Source organism: Stenella coeruleoalba, assembly GCF_951394435.1.
Source record: "Stenella coeruleoalba genome assembly, chromosome: 3".
Lineage (NCBI taxonomy): Eukaryota > Metazoa > Chordata > Mammalia > Artiodactyla > Delphinidae > Stenella > Stenella coeruleoalba.
In genome coordinates this window covers 66,765,601-66,787,621 of record NC_137148.1, presented here as the reverse complement: position 1 = coordinate 66,787,621, position 22,021 = coordinate 66,765,601, and the positions used below count along the sequence as shown (strand labels likewise).

The 22,021-nt window shown below is 34.5% G+C and overlaps 1 protein-coding gene across 2 annotated transcripts in view; it reads left to right on the top strand.

Annotated features, from left to right (window-relative positions):
* The window catches only part of EDIL3 (EGF like repeats and discoidin domains 3), a 423,483-nt gene that overhangs the window by 152,781 nt on the left and 248,681 nt on the right, over positions 1–22,021 (top strand). The window lies entirely within an intron of this gene.

The window sequence follows — 22,021 nt, the reverse complement described above, 5'->3', positions numbered from 1 at the left end:
AAATAATTTTTGCAGTTATAACTTAATGATACTGAAACTTGGCATCATGACTGTGCTTCTCATCCATCTAATCAGCATTGATCAAGAACAGGCTCAGGTCTGAACTAAATACTGTGAGGAATGCAAATGGTAGAGAAGGCATGGTATTTTCAACTTGGTTCTAGGACAGTGGGATGGATCAAAGACCAGGCACATTTATAAGGAGAAAGCAGGCACCACAGCCAATCTGGTTAGCAAATAATAAAAGGCCCAGGCTAGCAGACTAGCAACATCAACAAAAAGGGATAAAGCCCTCCATCTCAGGTTACTGAAGCTAATGGACAAAAATGGGGCTTGATTGTATAGAAAATGGGGAATGTAGCCCAGTTATTGGAACTCAGGTACAGAATAGGGTCTTTTCAATTCATAGACCTAACTTATTTCAATTGGTAGGAGACTTCTTGATTTCTACGTTCTTCTAGAACTGGGCAGGGATTTTTACCTGTAAAAGTGGTTCAAAACATCAAAAATTCAATGGAAGAAAATGAAATAGACATCTTAACAAATATCTTTGGTAAACTCCAAGGATGACATATTGCATTATACTCATTATCACTGCCTTGAAATGGAATCACAGAACATAAACTCTCAGTTAATGTTTCATTTTCATAATATTGTTAGATAGTTTATAACCTGATTTGGATGATAAGAACTCCCTATAATTTTCTCCTACTCTAGTCAGTATTATGTAGCCTATTTTTAGGAACAACCTAATCACATGACTCAGTAGCAGACTTATGTGTTGTTATGAGTTTCCTCTGCCTAGTTTCTGACTTTTTTTTGCCCTGACTTGAGGCTTTAGTGTTGACAGCGTTGCTCAAAGACTCTGTCTTTCTCAGCCTTAGTTGAATTTTCTCTTGGTGTGAGTACCAGGCCTTGTGAGCCTATGCTTTTCTAGAGCAGTTTCATTCCTCTAATATTCTTACACCTCATTCCTAGCTATGTTGCCTGCCAAGCAGTTTTGGTGACTTTGCAAAAGAATTATTATTTTTGCATGATGAAGATTAATTTTAATTTAATATAAGTAATACATATAACTATTTCTTGGTATAATTTTCTTATTTTAAAATTATTTTAATAATTTCTCTGCTTATTAAGAAACTCTTTTGTAAATGCAACTGAACATTTTTCCCAAAATATTTATTTGACTCTAGAGTGATCTGAACATCATAGAGTTTAAATTATGTTTCTAAAATAGTTTTGTTTTCATATATGACCAGATGTTTTTGTTGTGATTTTAGCATAGATGATTAGAATAGAGCAAATGTATTAAGTAATATTTTAACTAAATAGTTTCACATACAGATTACATTAACATTAAGAAAATTTGCATTTAGTAAAGCAGACATTCCTTTTATATAAAACTGCCAATGGGAGCCAAATGTTCTTCCATTAATTTTATCAAAGTGTATAATAAAAAGTATTATTGTGTAGTTGTATTAAAACTTTTGACAAGGTATTATGAGATTTATAAAGGCTTGATTTCATAAGGAATATGAATAATCGTGGAAAGTGGATTGGGATTTTGTTTTAGCATTTTTTTGGTACTTCTTGCCCCCAATTTTTTCAGCAAATATTTTTCTCAATTAAATATTTATTATTCTGTTTATGTGTCTTTTTCAGTAATATTTATCAAAATATATCTTTTATTTTAAACTGTTACCCAAAATATATTTAATATATTGTTGATAGTCTCTGTTTTTACTTTCATCTCCTTCCATCAACAGTTTAGCTAGAATGATCTTTCCCAAACTCAGACTCCTTTAATTTATCTTTTTGATCCTTCTTTAATTTATCTTTCTTTCTGTTATTTCTCCATTCTGTTTAAATTATCAGTGAAATGCAATCATCTGTTTGCCACAGAAATTGTACCTGAATTAAACTTTCATATGTCCCCACATGATATCTTTATCAGTTTCACATTCTTCCTTCAGCTTCATGGCATAATTGGACTGTAACTTCTTCTAATAATACTTCAGTTTCTTTAACTTAAATAATTCAGATATTTCTAATAGATCTGCTACTCTTCAAAGTTCAACAGCAGAAGGAATAAAGTAAATGGGGGTGTTTCTTGCTGCCAGATAGTCACAGGCTCATGATCACCAGTTGTTAATATATGAACATTATAAGTTATGAATACTATAAGTTAAAATTAATATTTTAAAAAACAAATATATACATGGTTTATCTAAATGTGCAGGTGCCTAGTGGATACTACTGAATGATACTATTTATTAAATATTTGCAATGTATGGATAATATATAGCAAATCTAAGTTATTTTTACCCCAGAGGTACACAGAATTGGATTAATTATAATTCAATAATCATGAAAAATTCTCATTGTCCAGAATATTTTTTAGAGAAAATAATAGGTTTCTGTCTGGACTAGCATATAGTATAAAAAAAATTAGAAAGAGACAATATAACTCTGAGAAAATTAATGAGATATTAGATAGTGTTTTACTTGTGTTATAATGCTGCAAAGTGATTGTGCTTTTCTCTTTACGATAGAGTATATTTGATTTGACTTATATTTAGAATTTTTATAACTGCCATCATTAAAACAGACAAGTGATTCCTCTACTCTGTTACCATATGTTTCTGTTTACAATATTTTTATGCTTCACTCTGTCCTTAGTCATTTTTTCAAATATACCTAATTTCCCTTATTTGAACCTCTAAATTGCCATGCAAAAAGCAAGTGCTTAGTAACTGCTTTTTTGGTGTTGATTTATAGAGGGGATGCATAATATGTCACATCTGTGTTCTACTCATAAGGAGATGTATCCCCTTATTGAATATGGAGCATCCATTTGTTAATTATTTTCATCTTCAAATGTTCTGATGGGATGCATTAGCCCAGAGCAACATGTTTGTAGTATCTGGGTTACTAGAGCAGTTTCACCCAACACCTGTTTCTGTAACTACCAGAAGCTTCTTCTTATTTATCTTAGTTGAATCTTATGTTCAGGTATTTAAACATCTTATCATTGAGTACAAAAACACATCTATGAACTGTACAAGAAATTCCTTCAAACTAGGTTATATCCTAAGATCTAATTATAAACTAATGAGATTCATTCTGTTAAAGAAACCATAACAGATACCGTACCTCCAAATGAGTCATGTTTAGAGGTGATAGATGTAACCCAATTATGTTGCTGTTGCTCAAATAATTTTGGTAACTCTCTTTTGAAATTTCCTTCAGATATTGCAACATCAGTTATTCCCTTTTATAGTCTCAGAACTGTGCTACTATATTCATCAGACACTGGTCTAAAAAATAGGCCTTCAAAAACAAAGATTTGCAAATATTAAGAGAGTGCATGTGTGTGTGTGTGTGTGTGTGTGTGTGTGTGTGTGTGTGTCTCTGTAGGTGTAAGGCACAGATCCGTTTATAACTTTAATAACACTCTTTAATAGAGTTAAGTCAGTGGCTGCTTCTCCCATGTTGCACAAATCCAATTTCTATTTATCTTCTATTTAAATTTCATAATAAGGAGAGATTTGATAAACTGATTACACCAATGCCTTTGTCTGTGTTCTTTAAGAAATTAAGACATTTACATTAGAAAATTGACTGCTACAAATGAACTAATCCATATAAAATTTAATTTATTAACTCTAAGGTCTATCAAATTAGGCTTATTGTCATATAAATTTCTTCATTCCTCTTTATTTTTTTGTCTTATTAGCTATTATTTTACCTCTCTATAAATGCCATTTATTCATCAAATTAATGAAATCATTATAAGAATTAAAAGAGGACTAGAAATGGAAAATGTTACTGAATGGGATCAATCAGTCCGAAAATGACACAGTTGAGATACTGTAGCTGTACAATAGATCAGTGGCTAAAATTAATAAAACCACAACATACTATTTTTTGTTTATACCACCTCAGAAGCAAATCTTGATTTTTTTTCTTTTTTTTTTTCTTCTCTTGCTTAAAGGGAGATTTTTAATTGCTCTAATTGTCATTTGTCATTTTTTAATATCAAAGAAAGAAACTGAGTTTGAATTTGTATAAAAGTAGTTATTAATACTGTTAGCTCATATAATAACAAAAAATATGATTAGAAAAAATGGAATTTTCAAATGAATGTAAAAGGAAAATCTTTTTAGCAATCAGCTATGTTAAAACACTAAAGTGCAAAAGCCATACTGTTCTTCACATGTTTATAAAGTTAAAATTTCATAATTTACTTAAATGTAAAAGTGCATTTCTGGCCTATTAATATCAGATCCCAATTGGTAGTGATGATACAGGTTACTGCCTAGATACACTAGTTTATAGTAGGCTCTTGTGACCTCTGTGATGCCCATCAGAGGTGGAGACAGTGTTGATTCAGCACAGCAGAACTTCATCATTTTTACTAGCTCCTTTTAAATCTTTTAGTATGTTTAATCTTTTAAATGATCAGTTTGGCCACTGAGGAACTACACCTAAGAACTAATAATCTATACATATAATAGAACATTGACTAGCAGTAATAAAAATTTAAGGCTATGTTACATATATATATATTCATAGTTTTATAAACAAACTATATATATAGTTTAAAACAAATATGTTATACATCTGTGCAGCTAAACACAGGATGCAGTGATTAGATATTTTCCTCTTGGTTTTTGTTGTTGTTGTTGTTGTTGTTGCAGTACCCGGGCCTCTCACTGTTGTGGCCTCTCCTGTTGCAGAGCACAGGCTCTGGAAGTGCAGGCTCAGGGACCATGGCTCACGGGCCCAGCCGCTCCGCGGCATGTGGGATCTTCCTGGACCGGGGCACGAACCTGTGTCCCCTGAATCGGCAGGCAGACTCTCAACCACTGCACCACCAGGGAGGCCCTCTCTTGTTTTTGAAATACTCAGTCTTAGTCCTACAAAAACATTACTTCTGTTTATGGTGGATTTTGTGATTTTCTTAATTATGCTACAGACTCTTTTAGATCTCTTTCCTGTTTTCTTATAGAATTTAATTCTGCATGGCAAACTATGCTCAATTATTCTACAACTCATGCTTTTGAAAAGGAATGATATCTAACCATATTATTCTCTAATGAGCGTAACACTTGTGCATTTTGATCTTAGAACTTTATTTCCTTGGTGGTCTAAAGTAAAGCTTCACATCCTCATTTTTGTTCACCTTACATTTGTTGCAAATTTTCCCCTTTTTTATATAGACATGCCTATTTTCCCTTTAGTGCCTGGAGCAACGTTTCTAATTATATTGTCAAGTATATTCTTGTTCATAAGTATATGCTAAGCAGGCTTAAATATTAAAACCCAATATATAAAACTAAAAAGTTTATTGCTATAATCTCTAAAAAATAGAAAGAAGTCATTATTTGTAGATTCTTAGTGGAATAGGGAAGAAATCATTACCTCTAAAGATTTATCTTTGGTCAGTTCACTAAGACATTCGTTAAAGAACAAATACTGCTTACTTCTTTTTTAATAAAACAAAACTTCCTTATTGATAGATTATTTGATAGTGACATTGAATTGTGAGAAAAATAGTTGGTTTTTAAATTTCTGTTATATGTAGATAGTATTTTTCTTATTTCATATTTAAGAAATATTCATATTTAAGATAAACTTAAAAATAGTAGTAAAGGTATATACATGGAAAGGAGAAGTATATCTGTCAGTGTTCTCTGGAGGAGCAGAATCAAAAGGCTATACATGTATGTAAAATAAAGAGATTTATATTAAGGAATTGGCTCATGTGATTGTGGGGCTGGCAAGTTTGAATTCTATAGGGCAGGCTGGCTGAACTCAGGCAGGAGTTCTGGTTTACAGCCTTGAGGCAAAGTTTTTTCTTCTCAGGGAAACCTCACGTTTTGCTTTTAGGGCCTTCAACTGATTGCATGAAGCCCACCCATATTATTATGGAGGGTAATCTGCTTTACTTAAAGTCAACTGATTGTAGATGTTCATCACATTGACAAAATACCTTCACAGCAATATCTAGGCTAATATTTGACCAAGCAACTGGGTACCACAGTCTAGCCAAGTTGACACATAAAATTTAACAATCACAGAAAGTGAGTAAAAATTATATAAACACAAAATATTTTAATTTTCAACAAACCTATTTCAGGAAAATAGACCAAGTATAATTTGCAATGTTTAATAACAATGCATGTTGCCCCACTATCTGTGTACACTTAGACTTCAAGCCTTATTTAATTTCTAGTACTCCTTGCATTGGATGGATTCATCTTTAAGGCCATCTCAAATTGTCTGGGTCAATTTTTTTGCTGTCCCAAGTTTCACCTCAAGTTTATTACAAATAGAACACTGAGAAGTATTAATTTAATATTCCAGGGATTTGTTGGCTCAAGGAAGGCATTAAGCATTCCCGTTCATGATGGGTAGGATAAAACCCCATGTACCCGAAGGCCTGAACCTATGCCTTTAGGTATTTTTATCTTCAGATAAATAGCTGTCTCCTACCTGTACATTATTTTCCTTTTACAGATTTCATTTTCATCATCTGTAAAATGGATTAAGAATAGTGCCCACCTTAAATGCTTGATGGAAGGATCAAGCACGATGATACATTAAAGCGTTTATCACATCATGCCCATCCTATAATAAGTACAAGGAATCTAAGCTGTTCTTTTACTTCTATTATCATCAGTGTTGTTTCCCATATTATTGTTATTGTTATTTTGATTATGATTATTTGTCAGGCAATGTGCTAAGTATTTTAGGTGCAGTTTTTTAATTTAATTTTCACAATAAAGCAATGAAGCTAATTATATATATATATATATTCCTACTTAAAGAGGAGAACACTGAATTTTACAGCATAAAGAAATATGCCCAAGGTTACATAATAAGCAAGTGACAAAAGGAGGATTCAATTTCAAGTTTCTCTGGTGAAACTTGTACTTATTTTAATGAAGCAAACTGCCTTTTATTCACTTATAAATAGTTTTAAATAACATATATTTCTTTCATTTGTAAAAGTAATGCACAGTTATTCAAGTTTTTTGTCATGCATATGTTATAAAGCTGTACCTAATAACATGCAAAATTTTACCTATTATTTTAAATGATAATCTGATTACTATAGTAATTTTATGAACCTTGTAGACAATTTTAAAATAATAAAATAGGAAATGGAAATCCTTCTGACTACCTTCATCCATATTGAATATTTGCATTTTCAGAAGACATTCTGCCTTAATCTAGTTGCTCTTACAGTCTTCTCCATCTCAGTGGCTCAGTCCAGATCTTCAGGGTCAACTTTGATAACACCCACTACATCCCATTCTCACCAGACCCTTTTAGCCTCTTCTTACAAAATATACCCAAAATCTAATCACTTCTTGCCGTCACATATACCATCACCCTTGTCGAAGTCACCATCTTCTCTCACTTGGCTTATCATTCAGTAACCTTCTGAGTGATCTTCTTCTTGGTACTCTTGACCCCTCTGCAGGTCCTTCTCAACAGAGAGGCCAGGATAATTCTCCTACAAGACCATGAGATCCCATCACTCTTCAGCCTTAAGGCTAATTTAGTACCTCTCAATCAACCCTGCAGTAGATTTAGGATTGAAACTGGATATAATTTGCACCCTTCATTACCTCCCTGGCTGCATTTCCTCTACAGCCACCCTGTCCTTCCTTTTCATACAACAAACACAAACCCTGAGCCCATCCCAGTCTTGGGCAGGGTTTTGCACTCATAGGTCCATTGTCTGACAGCTTCTCCTGCAAGTATCTGCATGACTCCTCCAACACATCCTTCATGTCTTGACCTAAAGATGCCTTCTCAGAAAGGCCTTCTTTTTGTCTCTAAAAAGGTCACACCTTCTCCACCTTGTCATGGTCCCCTGCTCTGCTTTATTTTTTAATGTTAGCACAATCTGCCCAGTTTATGTAGCTTATTTTCTGTCCAGTGTGAATATAAATTCCCCCAGGGATGGGGTTTTTTTGGTCTATTTTATTCAATACTGAATCCCTAGCTGCTAGAACAATTGTTCGGTACATGGTAGATGCTTAATAAACATTTGTTCTATGGTTGAATTAATGAATAAATTCAGCCATACTGATTTAATGCTAATTTTAAAGCACTGTTAACCCAAGAACATACATAGTTCTTCCCTGTATGATGATATAAAGAGAGAGGGGGTGATAGATATATTTCCCAATTTAAGAAATAAATAAAAGGATAACACTAATAATTTGATAAGAATCTTAAAGATGCTTTAAAATTACTTAAATCCCTTGGCAGCGAAAAGCCATTACATTGATCTTTGTTCTTCTGTTTTGGTTGCAGTAGGATAAAATACATTTTGTTTAGTGCTTCATTGAGCGTGGTGTCCTAACAATGTCAGTAATTTAGCCATTGTTAGGAATTGCTGAATGGAACCTGCAGCAGTGACTTTAAAAGCTTCAAACCTGGCAACAACCACTATCTAGTGCTGAGCACGGGTAGAAGAGTGGGTGGGCTTAGGTCAAGGAGGCAGCAGAAAGGATGTGGACAAGGCCACTGGTTTCCTGGGTTTGGACTCCAAGTAGAATAAAAAAGGGCCTGCAATTTTTTGGTACAATAACTTCCTCCTTATTGCATTGTTATCAATGAATGTCTCATTAATAAGCTCACAGACATTTTCAGGTAATTTTATTTTCAACGTTGTGTGGGTGGTAGACTTTTTAAGTCTTTGAATAATACATTTAAAAATAAAATAAAATAAAATGTACCTGGGTATAGTATTCTTGGGATACACCTTTTTGTTTCTAATTATTTATCCAATACAGATCTTCAACTGCTAGAATTCACCAAGATTTAGAGATACGTTCCATATTTTGCATCTAATTTTCTGCTTTTCTAAACATAAATATCAATGAGAAAATATCCAGTATTTATTACCTAATTTAAATAATATGTTACAATATTGTTGATTGTTTTTGAAAACTTACTAGAGGCTCTTGAAAAAGAGTGAACAATCCAGTTCTCAAAAATAAAAACAAGAAATAAAAACCACTGTTCACATCAGCTAATAGTTTGTGCCGAGGCTTTAGATGTTGTTTGAAAGACATTGTGATACCTGTCTGAGACTGAGGCCCCCTGAAATCTATTTCATTCCATAACTTAGTGTTTAAAAATGTGTGGGAAGAATTGTGCAGGTACTAAGCCATGAATATAAACAAAGATAAAATAAGAATGATCAGGAAGTGAATAAATAGGGAATTTATCCCCCAGAATTTTAACCTTCATCATCTTTACCTATCTAAACACATTGTTTTGCAGTAAGTTTTATTTATAATATCATGAAGAAACCACTGAGAATTCTGATCCATGTTGAGTTTCTTATGATATGCCATTCCTTAATCTGATACTTTTAGGCAGAATGCTCAAGCAAGCTGTCTAACTTTCAAGATTCATAGAGCTACAGAAGAGGGAGATTAGCATATTTTTAAGTAGCTTGAGTTTTCAGACTGTGGGTTTTTTTTTCAATATCCTGTGTTTATATCATTCAATTTCTGTGCTCCTTGACAGTTTGGGGGGTGGTGGGAGATAGAGAGACAAAACTATTGCTTCCCACTAATTTTATTCTTATTCTGAAAATGAGGAAACCAATGAAAGCTGACCTCTTAAAGATATTCTTTCATTTCACTCCATGAAACCTGTGCCTGGCTTTTATGACCCATCACACCCGTGTTTCTTCTCCCTAGGAGACAAACAGTTTCTGTTATTCCAAGTCATACGTGCTGTGCTCATTCTCACTTCAAAGCTTTAATTCATGTTTGTCTGTCTAGGGCATACTTTTTTTCCCTTTTATATCTCCAAAACCTATCCATCTTTTCAGCCATCGCATGTCCTACATCTTCCATCTGCTGTAACACACACTGATGTCTCTTTTCCCAAATCTCTACTTGTGTATCTGTTAGGAATGTTCTTTGTGGCAGGTAACTGAGATTAGCATGACTGGGGAAGGAGTCCATTCTCTGAGATCACAGGATCTTCACTACTACCTTTTAAATAAACCACGTTTCTGTGAGTATGAAAGAAGTAATAGAATAGAGGTTGGGGAGACAATAGTTTCTATCGTTAAAGGGATTTGAGTTCCTTTATTATGTACTGGAAGTGCATTGGAATTGCTTCTCCACCTGGACTGGGGACTCACTCCTGACTGTGATTCATCCTTCTATTGTATTCCCAGCAATGCTGAAGACGGAGTCAGGGATCAATATCTGTATTGTGCCTAATAGATACATATCATTAAAATTATCATCACTCCTTAGGATCATAAGACAAAAAGAAAAAAAAAGAAATTAAATGAACACAGTGCTTTTCAAATATAAAAAATATGTAAGCTGTGTGATAGTACCCATATGCAACTACTATATCCTCTTGGATTTGTGTAAATTACAGTTATGTCAGTCACATTTCTTGATTTATATCATTCCTTAATCACTTTGACTATAGCTGTATTAGTTTTCCAAAGTTCCCATAACAAATTACCATAAACTCGTTGGCTTAAAACAACACATAGTTATTCTCTTGAAGTTCTGGAGCTCAGAGGAAGGTCTGAAACCAAAGCGTCGTGAAGGCCGTGCTCTAGCGGATAATCCTCCCTTGCCTAATCTAGTTCATAGTGGCCGTTAGCATTCCTTGGCTTCTATGGTTGTGGCCACATCACTTCAATCACTTCCTCCATATTGACATCATCTTTTACTCTTCTGTCTGTGGCTTCTCCTCTTCTGTCTCTTATAAGGACACTTGTCGTTGGATTTTAGATCTGCAGATCTTTAACTTTCTTTTTTTTTCTTTTTTTTAGCATCTTTATTGCAGTACAATTGCTTTACATTGTTCTGTTAGTTTCTGCTGTATAACAAAGTGAATCATCTATACGTATACATATATCTCCATATCACCACCCTCTTGTGTCTCCCTCCCTCCCACCCTCCCTATCCCACCCCTCTAGGTGGACACAAAGCACCGAGCTGATCTCCCTGTGCTATGTGGCTGCTTCCCACTAGCTATCTATTTTACGTTTGGTAGTGTATATATGTCAATACCACTCTCTTACGTTGTCCCAACTTACCCTTCCCCCTCCTTCTGTCCTCAAGTCCGTTCTCTACGTCTGCAATATTTATTCCTGTCCTGCCCCTAGGTTCTTCAGAACCTTTTTTTTTTTCCTTTTAGATTCCATATATATCTGTTAGCCTATGGTATTTTTCTCTTTCTGACCTACTTCACTCTGTATGACAGACTCTAGGTTCATCCACCTCACTACAAATAATTCAATTTCATTTCTTTTTATGGCTGAGTAATATTCCATTGTGTATATGTGCCACATCTTCTTTATCCATTCAGCTGTTGGTGGACACTTAGGTTGCTTCCATGTCCTGGCTATTGTAGATAGTGCTGCAGTGAACATTGTGGTACATGTCTCTTTTTGAATTATGTTTTTCTCAGGGTATATGCCCAGCAGTGGGATTACTGGGTCATATGGTAGTTCTATTTTTAGTTTTTGAAGCAACCTCTGCACTGTTCTCCGTAGAAGCTGTACCAATTTACATTCCCACCAACAGTGTAAGAGGGTTCCGTTTTCTCCACACCCTCTACAAGCATTTATTGCTTGTAGATTTTTTGATTATGGCCATTCTGACCAATGTGAGGTGATATCTCATTGCAGTTTTGATTTGCATTTCTCTAATGATTAGTGATGTTGAGCATCCTTTCATGTGTTTGTTGGCAATCTGTATATCTTTGGAGAAATGTCTATTTAGGTCTTCTGCCCATTTTTGGACTGGGGTGTTTCTTTTTTTGATATTAAGGTTCACGAGCTGCTTGTATATTTTGGAGATTAATCCTTTGTCTGTTGCTTCATTTGCAAACATTTTCTCCCATTCTGAGGGTTGTCTTTTCATCTTGTTTACGGTTTCCTTTGTTGTGCAATAGCTTTTAAGTTTCGTTAGGTCCCATTTGTTTATTTTTGTTTTCATTTCCATTTCTCTAGGAGGTGGGTCAAAAAGGATCTTGCTGTGATTTATGTCATAGAGTGTTCTGCCTAGGTTTTCCTCTAAGAGTTTGGTGGTGTCTGGCCTTACATTTAGGCCCATTTTGAGTTTATTTTTGTATATAGTGTTAGGGAATGATCTAATTTCATTCTTTTACATATAGCTGTCCAGTTTCCCCAGCACCACTTATTGAAGAGGCTGTCTTTTCTCCATTGTATACTCTTGCCTCCTTTATCAAAGTTAAGATGACCATTCGTGCATGGGTTTATCTCTGGGCTTTCTATCCTGTTCCATTGATCTATATTTCTGTTTTTGTGCCAGTACCGTACTGTCTTGATTACTGTAGCTTTGTAGTATAGTTTAAAGTCAGGGAGCCTGATTCCTCCAGCTTCATTTTTCATTCTCAAGATTGCTTTGGCTATTCGGGGTCTTTTTGTTTCCATACAAATTGTGCAATTTTTTGTTCTAGTTCTGTGAAAAATGCCATTGGTAGTTTGATAGGGATTGCATTGAATCTGTAGATTGCTTTAGGTAGTAGAGTCATTTTCACAATGTTGATTCTTCCAATCCAAGAACATGGTATATCTCTCCATCTATTTGTATCATCTTTAATTTCTTTCATCAGCATCTTATAGTATTCTGAATACAGGTTTTTTGTCTCCTTAGGTAGGTTTATTCCTAGGTATTTCATTCTTTTTGCTGCAATGGTAAGTGGGAGTGTTTCCTTAATTTTTCTTTCAGATTTTTTTATCATTCATGTATAGAAATGCAAGAGATTTCTTTGCATTAATTTTGTATCCTGAAACTTTACCAAATTCATTGATTAGCTCTAGTAGTTTTCTGGTGGCATTTTTAGGATGCTCTCTATATAGTATGATGTCATCTGCAAACAGTGACAGTTTTACTTCTTCTTTTCCAATTTGGATTCCTTTTATTTCTCTTTCTTCTCTGATTGCTGTGACTAAACTTTCCAGAACTATGTTGAATAACAGAGGTGAGAGTGGGCAACCTTGTCTTGCTCCTGATCTTAGTGGAAATGCTTTCAAATTTTCACCATTGAGGACGATGTTGGCTGTGGGTTTGTCATATATAGCCTTTATTATGTTGAGGAAAGTTCCCTCTATGCCTACTCTTTGGAGAGTTTTTATCATAAATGGTTGTTGAATCTTGTCAAAAGCTTTTTCTGCACCTATTAAGTTTATCATATGGTTTTTCTCCTTCAATTTGTTAATATGGTGTATCACATTGATTGATTTGTGTATACTGAAGAATCCTTGCACTCCTGGGATAAACCCCACTTGACCATGGTGTATGATCCGTTTAATGTGCTATTGGATTCTGTTTGCTAGTATTTTGCTGAGGATTTTTGCATCTGTGTTCATCAGTGATATTGGCCTGTAGTTTTCCTTTTTTGTGACATCTTTGTCTGGTTTTGGTATCAGGGTGATGGTGGCCTCGTAGAATGAGTTGGGGAGTGTTCCTCCCTCTGCTCTGTTTTGGTAGAGTTTGAGAAGGATAGGTGTTAACTCTTCTCTAAATGTTTGATAGAATTCACCTGTGGTGCCATCTGGTCGTGGGCTTTTGTTTGTTGGAAGATTTTTAATCACAGTTTCAATTTCATTGCTTGTGATTGGTCAGTTTATATTTTCTATTTCTTCCTGGTTCAGTCTCAGGAGGTTGTCCTTTTCTAAGAATTTGTCCATTTCTTCTAGGTTGTCCATTTCTTTTAGGTTGTCCATTTTATTGGCATATAGTTGCTTGTAGTAATCCCTCATGATCCTTTGTATTTCTGCAGGGTCAGTTGTTACTTCTCCTTTTTCATTTCTAATTCTCTTGATTTGAGTCTTTTCCCTTTATTTCTTGATGAGTCTGGCTAGTGGTTTATCAATTTTGTTTATCTTCTCAAAGAACCAGCTTTTAGTTTTACTGATCTTTGTTATTGTTTCCTTCATTTCATTTTCATTTATTTCTGATCTGATCTTGATGATTCCTTTCCTTCTTATAACTTTGGGGTTTTTTTGTTCTTCTTTTTCTAATTGTTTTTAGTGTAAGTTTAGGTTGTTTATTTGAGATTTTTCTTGTTTCTTGAGGTAGGATTGTATTGCTATAAAATTCCCTCTTTTGCTTCATCCCATAGGTTTTTGGTTGTTGGGTTTTCATTGTCATTTGTTTCTAGGTATTTTTTGATTTCCTCTTTGATTTCTTCAGTGATCTCTTGGTTATTTAGTAGCATATTGTTTAGCCTCCATGTGTTTGTATTTTTTACAGAGTTTTTCCTGTAATTGATATCTAGTCTCATAGCATTGTGGTCGGAAAAGATGCTTGATACGATTTCAATTTTCTTAAATTTACCAAGGCTTGATTTGTGACCCAAGATATAATCTATCCTGGAGAATGTTCCATGACCACTTGAGAAGAAATTGTATTCTGTTGTTTTTGGATGGAATGTCCTATAAATATCATTTAAGTCCATTTTGTTTAACGTGTCATTTAAAGCTTGTGTTTCCTTATTTATTTTCATTTTGGTTGATCTGTGCACTGGTTAAAGTGTGGTGTTAAAGTCCCCTACTGTTATTTTGTTAGTATTGAACTCCCATTTTATGGCTGATAACATTTGCTTTATGTATTGAGGTGCTCCTATGTTGGGTACATAAATATTTACAATAGTTATATCTTCTTCATGGATTGATCCCTTGGTCATTATGTAGTGTCCTTCTTTGTCTCTTCTAATAGTCTTTATTTTAAAGTCTATTTTGTCTGATATGAGTATTGCTACTCCAGATTTCTTTTGATTCCCATTTGCATGGAATATCTTTTTCCGTCCCCTCACTTTCAGTCTGTAGGTGTTCCTAGGTCTGAAGTGGGTCTCTTGTAGACAGCATATATATGGGTCTTGTTTTTGTATCCATTCAGCCAGTCTATGTCTTTTGGTTGGAACATTTAATCCACTTACATTTAAGGTAATTAACAATATGTATACTCCTATTATCATTTTCTTAAGTGTTTTGGGTCTGTTTTTGGAGGTCTTTTCCTTCTCTTGTGTTTCCTGCCTAGAGAAGTTCCTTTACCATTTGTTGTAAAGCTGGTTTTGTGGTGCTGAATTCTCTTAGCTTTTGCTTGTCTGTAAAGGTTTTAATTTCTCCATCGAATCTGAAGGAGATCCTTGCTGCTTAGAGTAATCTTGATTGCAGGTTTTCCCTTTCATCAATTTCAGTATGTCCTGTTACTCCCTTCTGGCTTGCAGAGTTTCTGCTGAACGATCAGCTTTTAACCTTATGGAAATTCCCTCGTATGTTATTTGTTGCTTTTCCCTTGCTGCTTTTAATATATTTTCTTTGTATTTAATTTTTGATAGTTTGATTAATATGTGTCTTGACATTTTTCTCCTTGGATTTATCCTGTATGGGACTCTCTGCACTTCCGGGATTTGACTATTTTCTTTCCCTTATTGTGGAAGTTTCCAACTATAATCTCTTCACATATTTTCTCAGTCCCTTTTTTGTTCTCTTCTTCTGGGACCCCTATAATTCGAATGTTGGTGCCTTCGAATGTTGGTGTTGTCCCAGAGATCTCTGAGACTCTCCTCAATTCTTTTCATTCTTTTTTCTTTATTCTGCTCTACAGTAGTTAATTCCACTATTTTATCTTCCAGTTCACTTATCCATTCTTCTACCTCAGTTATTCTGCTATTGATTCTTTCTAGAGAATTTTTAATTTCATTTATTGTGTTGTTCATCATTGTTTGTTTGCTCTTTAGTTCTTCTAGGTCCTTGTTGAACGTTTCTTGTATTTTCTCCATTCTATTTCCAAGGTTTTGGGTCATCTTTACTATCATTACTCCGAATTCTTTTTCAGGTAGACTGCTTATTTCCTCTTCATTTGTTTGCTCTGATGAGTTTTTACCTTGCTCCTTCATCTGTTGTGTGTTTCTCTGTCTTCTCATTTTGCTTATCTTACTGTGTTTGGGGTCTCCTTTTCACAGGCTCCATGTTCGTAGTTCCCATTGTCTTTGATGTCTGCCCCCAGTGGGTGAGGTTGGTTCAGTGGGTTGTGTAGGCTTCCTGGTGGAGGGAACTGCTGCTTGTGCTCTGGTGGATGAGGCTGGATCTTGTCTTTCTGGTGGGCAGGACCATGTCTGGTGGTTTGTTTTGGGGTGTCTGTGAACTTATTATGATTTTAGGCAGCCTCTGTGCTAATGGGTGGCGTTGTGTTCCTGTCTTGCTAGTTGTTTGGCATGGGGTGCCCAGCACTGGAACTTGCTGTTCGTTGAGTGGAGCTGGGTCTTAATGTTGAGATGGAGATATCTGGGAGACCTCTCGCTGATTGATATTACGTGGGGCCGGGAAGTCTCTGGTGGTCTGGTGTCCTGAACTCGGCTCTCTCACCTCATAGGCTCAGGCCTGACACCCGGCCGGAGCACCAAGACCCTGTTAGCCACATGGCCATGTACGTGGGGAGTCTTGCCTTTTGGGAAGTCTGAGGTCTTCTGCCCGCATTCTATAGGTTTTCTGTATAAGTCGTTTCACATGTAGATGTATTTTTGATGTATTTGTGGGGAGGAAGGAGATCTCCATTCCTTACTCCTCTGCTATCTTGAAGGTCCTCCCCTCTTACATCTGCAAAGACCCTTTTTTTCAATAAGGTATCATTCAGAGGTTTGGGGATTTGGTCATGGACATATCTTTCTGGGGGACACCATTCAACATACTTCAACAGCTAAAGTAAATGTGGTAAATAAATGTACAATGAATTAGGTTGTCCTTTTTTGGGACCTGAAAATTTTAAGTAAATGAACATATTAATGTATAATGAAAGATTTTCAAGAATGGTAGACTATTCTTGAACCTTGAATATTTTTTATTTCCTTGTTTAAAAACTGGTCATAAAAATATAATGATGAAATCATAGTTTACTCAAAGCAGCACAGAGAGCATTCATAAAGCCTATAGGCATTGTCAAGCCTAATATAATTCAGTGAAGTGGAACTAACCTCGGTATCAGTGGAAACTGTATGTTCTAAGAAATGGGTTGTAAGTATATAAAATTAGATAGTAACTGTAATAAATATATTTAAACAGGCATGTTTAGTAACATCTGCAGGGAAAAAAACAGAGATATGCAACATCTTAACCACATTGTAAAGTAGCTCCTTTCCATTTTAAAGAAGAAAATTGTTATTCACAAATTTCCTCTTAATTATTTTGACAGAATTTTATAATTACTTGATGTTTTATAATTTCTCCAACTTTAATGCTGGATTCATTCACTTGTAAAAACAAGGAAAAAAGAAAGGCAGAGTCCCAGATTTTAGAAGCCTAAAATGCATTTATATTATCCAGTCAGGTTAGTTAAAATAACACATAATGAGAAAACATAAAATTAAACCTTACTTTACTTTTATTTTAGTTTTATTATTTATTGGCAGAAAAACATCAGTTCAATATGGGTAATCTATTTTAAGTAGAAAACAAATATTTACTGTGGCAAATATGAACAGTCTTTTGTTCAAATTCATTTTAGCAATTTGGGAGCCAAAGCTTAACCTTACTATAATGAATACAGAACTTTTAAACTGTTAGTATTAAGCTTTCACTTTCATGATAATTTTAACATATAGTAAATCTTGTTGTTAAGTCAAGGTATTTTTTATACCTAGAAAATGTTCTTTGAAGGTGGTGGCAATAAAAGGTGAATTAGAATGTGCTTGGGCATGAGTCTAAGCTCTTTCTAGATTCAGGTAACAAAAGCCAAGTGTCTCAGTGTGATGTGGAAATGACCCTTGGGAAATCATCATGTTGAGTAACTTGAGGGATAGAGCAGAAAATACCAGTAGATTGCTGTGAAAAATGTGTCAGGAAAACATTTTAACGGAATTTCTTCCACTTTATTTATCAGTGAACAGGATACCCAATAAATACGTGTGTTTCTGTTGCTGAGTGTTTATGGCACTGCCAACTTCTCTACCCTATGATTGATAGAAGTTAAGAATAACCTTACTGTTCACCATCTGTCATTAAAGAGTCAAGTTCTTCAAGTGGACACAGCTTCTTTACAAGATTTTAAATATGACTTACACATTTACTATTGCCTCTGTGAAAGAGATGTAGTCTTTTGCAATGACACAACTGCCTTCATTGTTTTTCTTGCTCCTTTCTTACATTACTGCTCATCTTTATTTTTGTTCATTATTTGAATGTTTCTAGCTTATTTTACATTATTTTGGGGCTGTCTAAAACCCTTCCTGGAAGAAAAGTGGGACACAGATAGGTTCAAACATATAGACATGACTATGTAGAAATTTACTATTTTAATTATTAAGGCTTCTTATAAGACACATTGCATTTAAAAATGATACAAAAGTAACATTTCCCTTTTAAGTCATATAGCCATTTTTTGATAGTTGGCCTTGGACCAATTAACTTATGCTTATAAATGGTCACAATAGAAAAGAGAGAATTTTAAGAGCTACTTTGAGATCACTAATATGTTATTTCAAAGAACAGCAGAAGTCTCTGAAGGATACTGATATCACAGTCATAAGGGGCCTGCTGAATTTCCAAGTTAATTGGAACTCAAGGCAATAAGGGAAGAACAGGTTGCATGTAGACCTAGAGACAGAAAATAATTGGATAATAACTAAAACTAGGCTCTTAATGGAGATGAATGCAAATTTTATGATAGAATTGAAGAAAAAGAAATAATTTTTTAATTAAAGAATGGGCTGAACATCTAAAATATAGAAGTTGGTTATAAAAATATAGTATCTTGATTGTGAAAATTCAGTTACATTTTTACCTACATTTTGATGAAAATAAAGGAAATAAATTCTGTACCAAATATAATTAGGATAAATAGTGTTCAAAATATTTTAATGTTAAAATCTGTTGTATTCTATATTGTTACTTCCAGGGGATATACAGTAGACTTTACTCCCTGAAGTATATATATATATGAAAATGAATTTGACTAATAGGACTATATAAATGTGTAATTTGTCCTTGGACAACTAATAACTTTCTAATGAAGTATTTTAAATAAATTCTATAATAATGATTATTGGGTTTATTTGTCCCAAAAATGCTGTAAACATTCTTCAGTAAGGTAAAATTGTGTTTGATGTTTTGCTTTCACACCTATATTAAAATAAAAGTAATAAAAGTACAAAGCAACAAAAGTGGAACAAATAGATAAGTCCAAGCTGTTTTCTAATGGAAAAATCCAGTATCTGCAAGAATTGTCGATCATGTCTAAGGAATTGGCAAAAGCCTGTAACAATTCAAATGTTAAAAAAAGAATGTATCTACAGACGTGCACTTGCTTTACTTAAAATTTGCCTCTTTTCTGAGATAGTTAATATTAGAAATACAAGTATTTTGTCTTAAGTTATATTAAAAAAGGAGGTTTCTTTTCCTTAGAGAAATGTGAACACTTTTTATAAGTAAAGAATATTGTCTTCTTATAAATCTAGAAATTCGATGAGCCCTTGACCTAAAGTTCTTAACTGCCGCTTGTGAGAGTACAATGCTTCCTTTATGTTATAGATTTTATAATAGTCACTCACCTATGTGACCTTTCAATTAAATCATTGGAGTGCATTCTAATTTAGGATTTCCCTGAAGATCACTTTGAATATTCATCTGATTCAGAGGTTCCCATGCATCCCATGAAGCATTATGACCCACCAGGAATATGTGCTGTTGGCATACCAAAATCAGCACTGAGATTCAAATTCCTTTTGAGAGCAATTTGTGGAATTAATTTACCTGTATGATTTAGGCCTGTCAAGGGGTTCATTCATTCATTGGGTCATCTTTGCTAGAGATTTTTTTATGTAAAGAAATAAAAAATATTCCTAGTGGTAGTGTTTACTTAATTCCCTAGATTTTAATTTAGGCAAACATGAGGTGTAATGCTCATAAAACAACCCATCTCTGAGATTCGTTCAGCTTAATGTTCTGCAGAATATTATTATATTAAAAGCTGGATACGTTTCAGCTTTTGCCTTTCATAAGTTAACCATTTTGAGTCAAAATTCAGTAGTTTGAAGATAATGAATCTAGTTAGTTTTCTCTGCAGTATTCAACGTGAACAACAATCTTTTACCTCCTGACATTTCCCCCTTGACCTCAGTGGCTCTGTATTTTTGTTTGGATTTAAAATTGTCTGTTTTTACTTAGTGTCCTCTTTCTTCTGCCTGTCTTTTGAATATAGCTTTTACTATCTCCTTGCCCCTTTTTCTCCCCCAGGCTTCTCTTAATTCCTATATGGATAGAGTATTCCCAAATCTGGATAGCTAAACCTCTTAATGACTCAGTTTTTTCAGTGCAATGGTGAAATTGTAATTATTATTGGAGATATTATATGTAAAATACCTAGGGGAATACTCAGCTCATAAAATATGGGAGGCTGCTTTCTCTTCTCCCTCTTCTCTATAGCCCTGGCCTCTCTCCTGAATTTCATATTTCCATTTTCAGACATCAGCCAGACACATCTAATGGTCTACGTACAAAAATGAATATTCTAAACTTCCCCCCCGCCCCGCTTTCATGTGTTACCTCTCTCAATGGCATTACCAATTTCTTTGTCAGGCATAAAACATCCAAGTCACCTTGTATTTCACTCCCTTCTTGAACATGACCTGTTAAGATCATCTCGTTCTTACTCTGCAATACTGTTAAGTCTATCCCCCTACTAAATACTCCCAACTGGTATCCTATAGGACTAAAAAATCTATGTTTGCACAAATTTTGCTTAGCTCTTTGTGGTTTACAAAATGTTAAACAGTGAAGGAATTAGACTCCCATTACAGTTTTTGTTTTTTGTTTTTTTGTGTTTTACTGAATCAATGAGGATGAACTTCATTATGCCTCAAGAATAAGCCACATCCAGATCTCAGTGGCTTGTCACACAGGTCCAGTGTGGGTCAGTAAGGGATCTCTGCTCATTGTACTCAGGGCCCCGGACCAGCAAAGGCTACATCTCAACAGTTGCTTCTATAATCACTAACACAGTGTGAAGCAGGCATGATTAACCACTAATTAGTTCTGAAAATATCTGTTAGAAATGACACACATTACTTCTCACATTATTGGTCAGAGAAATTCACATGACCACTACTAACTTGGAAAGGGGTGAGGAAGTACAACACTACCATGTGTCTATTAGGAGACCTGTAATATTTGTGAAGTCTTGATGATTTTAATCTGATAATTACAAGGGCTGCACACTGGTTTCCTGCCTACATTGACCTTCCCCTTCTTCAAACCCTTTTCAACAAAATTCTCCATCCAAAATCCATAGATTTTAAAAAAATCTTTTCTTTCAGTGCCTGTTATTTTACTTTTACCACATTTTACTTTCTTGTAGCATAAACTGTGCTCTTTCTGCATTTAATAGAAATTTATGTAGATTTTATTATATAGCTAAGTTGTTTTCATATCTTTAATTGGCAATTTTCTATTCTATTAATATTTCATAGTTATGTTATATTGAAGTTTGCTTAACTATTCCTCAACTTGTGGGCATTTGTACATTTTTAAGTGTTGCACTTTTACTATAAAACTTTTCTAAAAAGGTTGAGTAAGTAGAGTTAATTCAAAAGATTAGATTGTCAAACCAGCCTTACACAAATCAGAGATCTTAGCCAATATCAAAGCTTACTAATGATTTCAAGGATACAAGCAGTCAAGAGGCACGAGTGAAATAGAGAGCTTTAGGACATTGAGGACAGCTCCCCAGGTCTTTCTTTCCTTCACTGGACACATGCTGTCTGACCCAGAAAAACAGATGAGGTCTCTAAGTTTGGACATGGATTACGACGTCTATGGGGGGTGTTTAGATAATAGTCTATCTTCATGTAGCTGTTAGCTTATATGACATTTGCCATGGAACTATGCCTTATAAATTCTGGATTGAAGATTTGTTTACCAGAAATAATCCTAAACTAGAGATATATCACTAAAAACATTCATAGATAAGGTGTCTCCTCCTAGCAA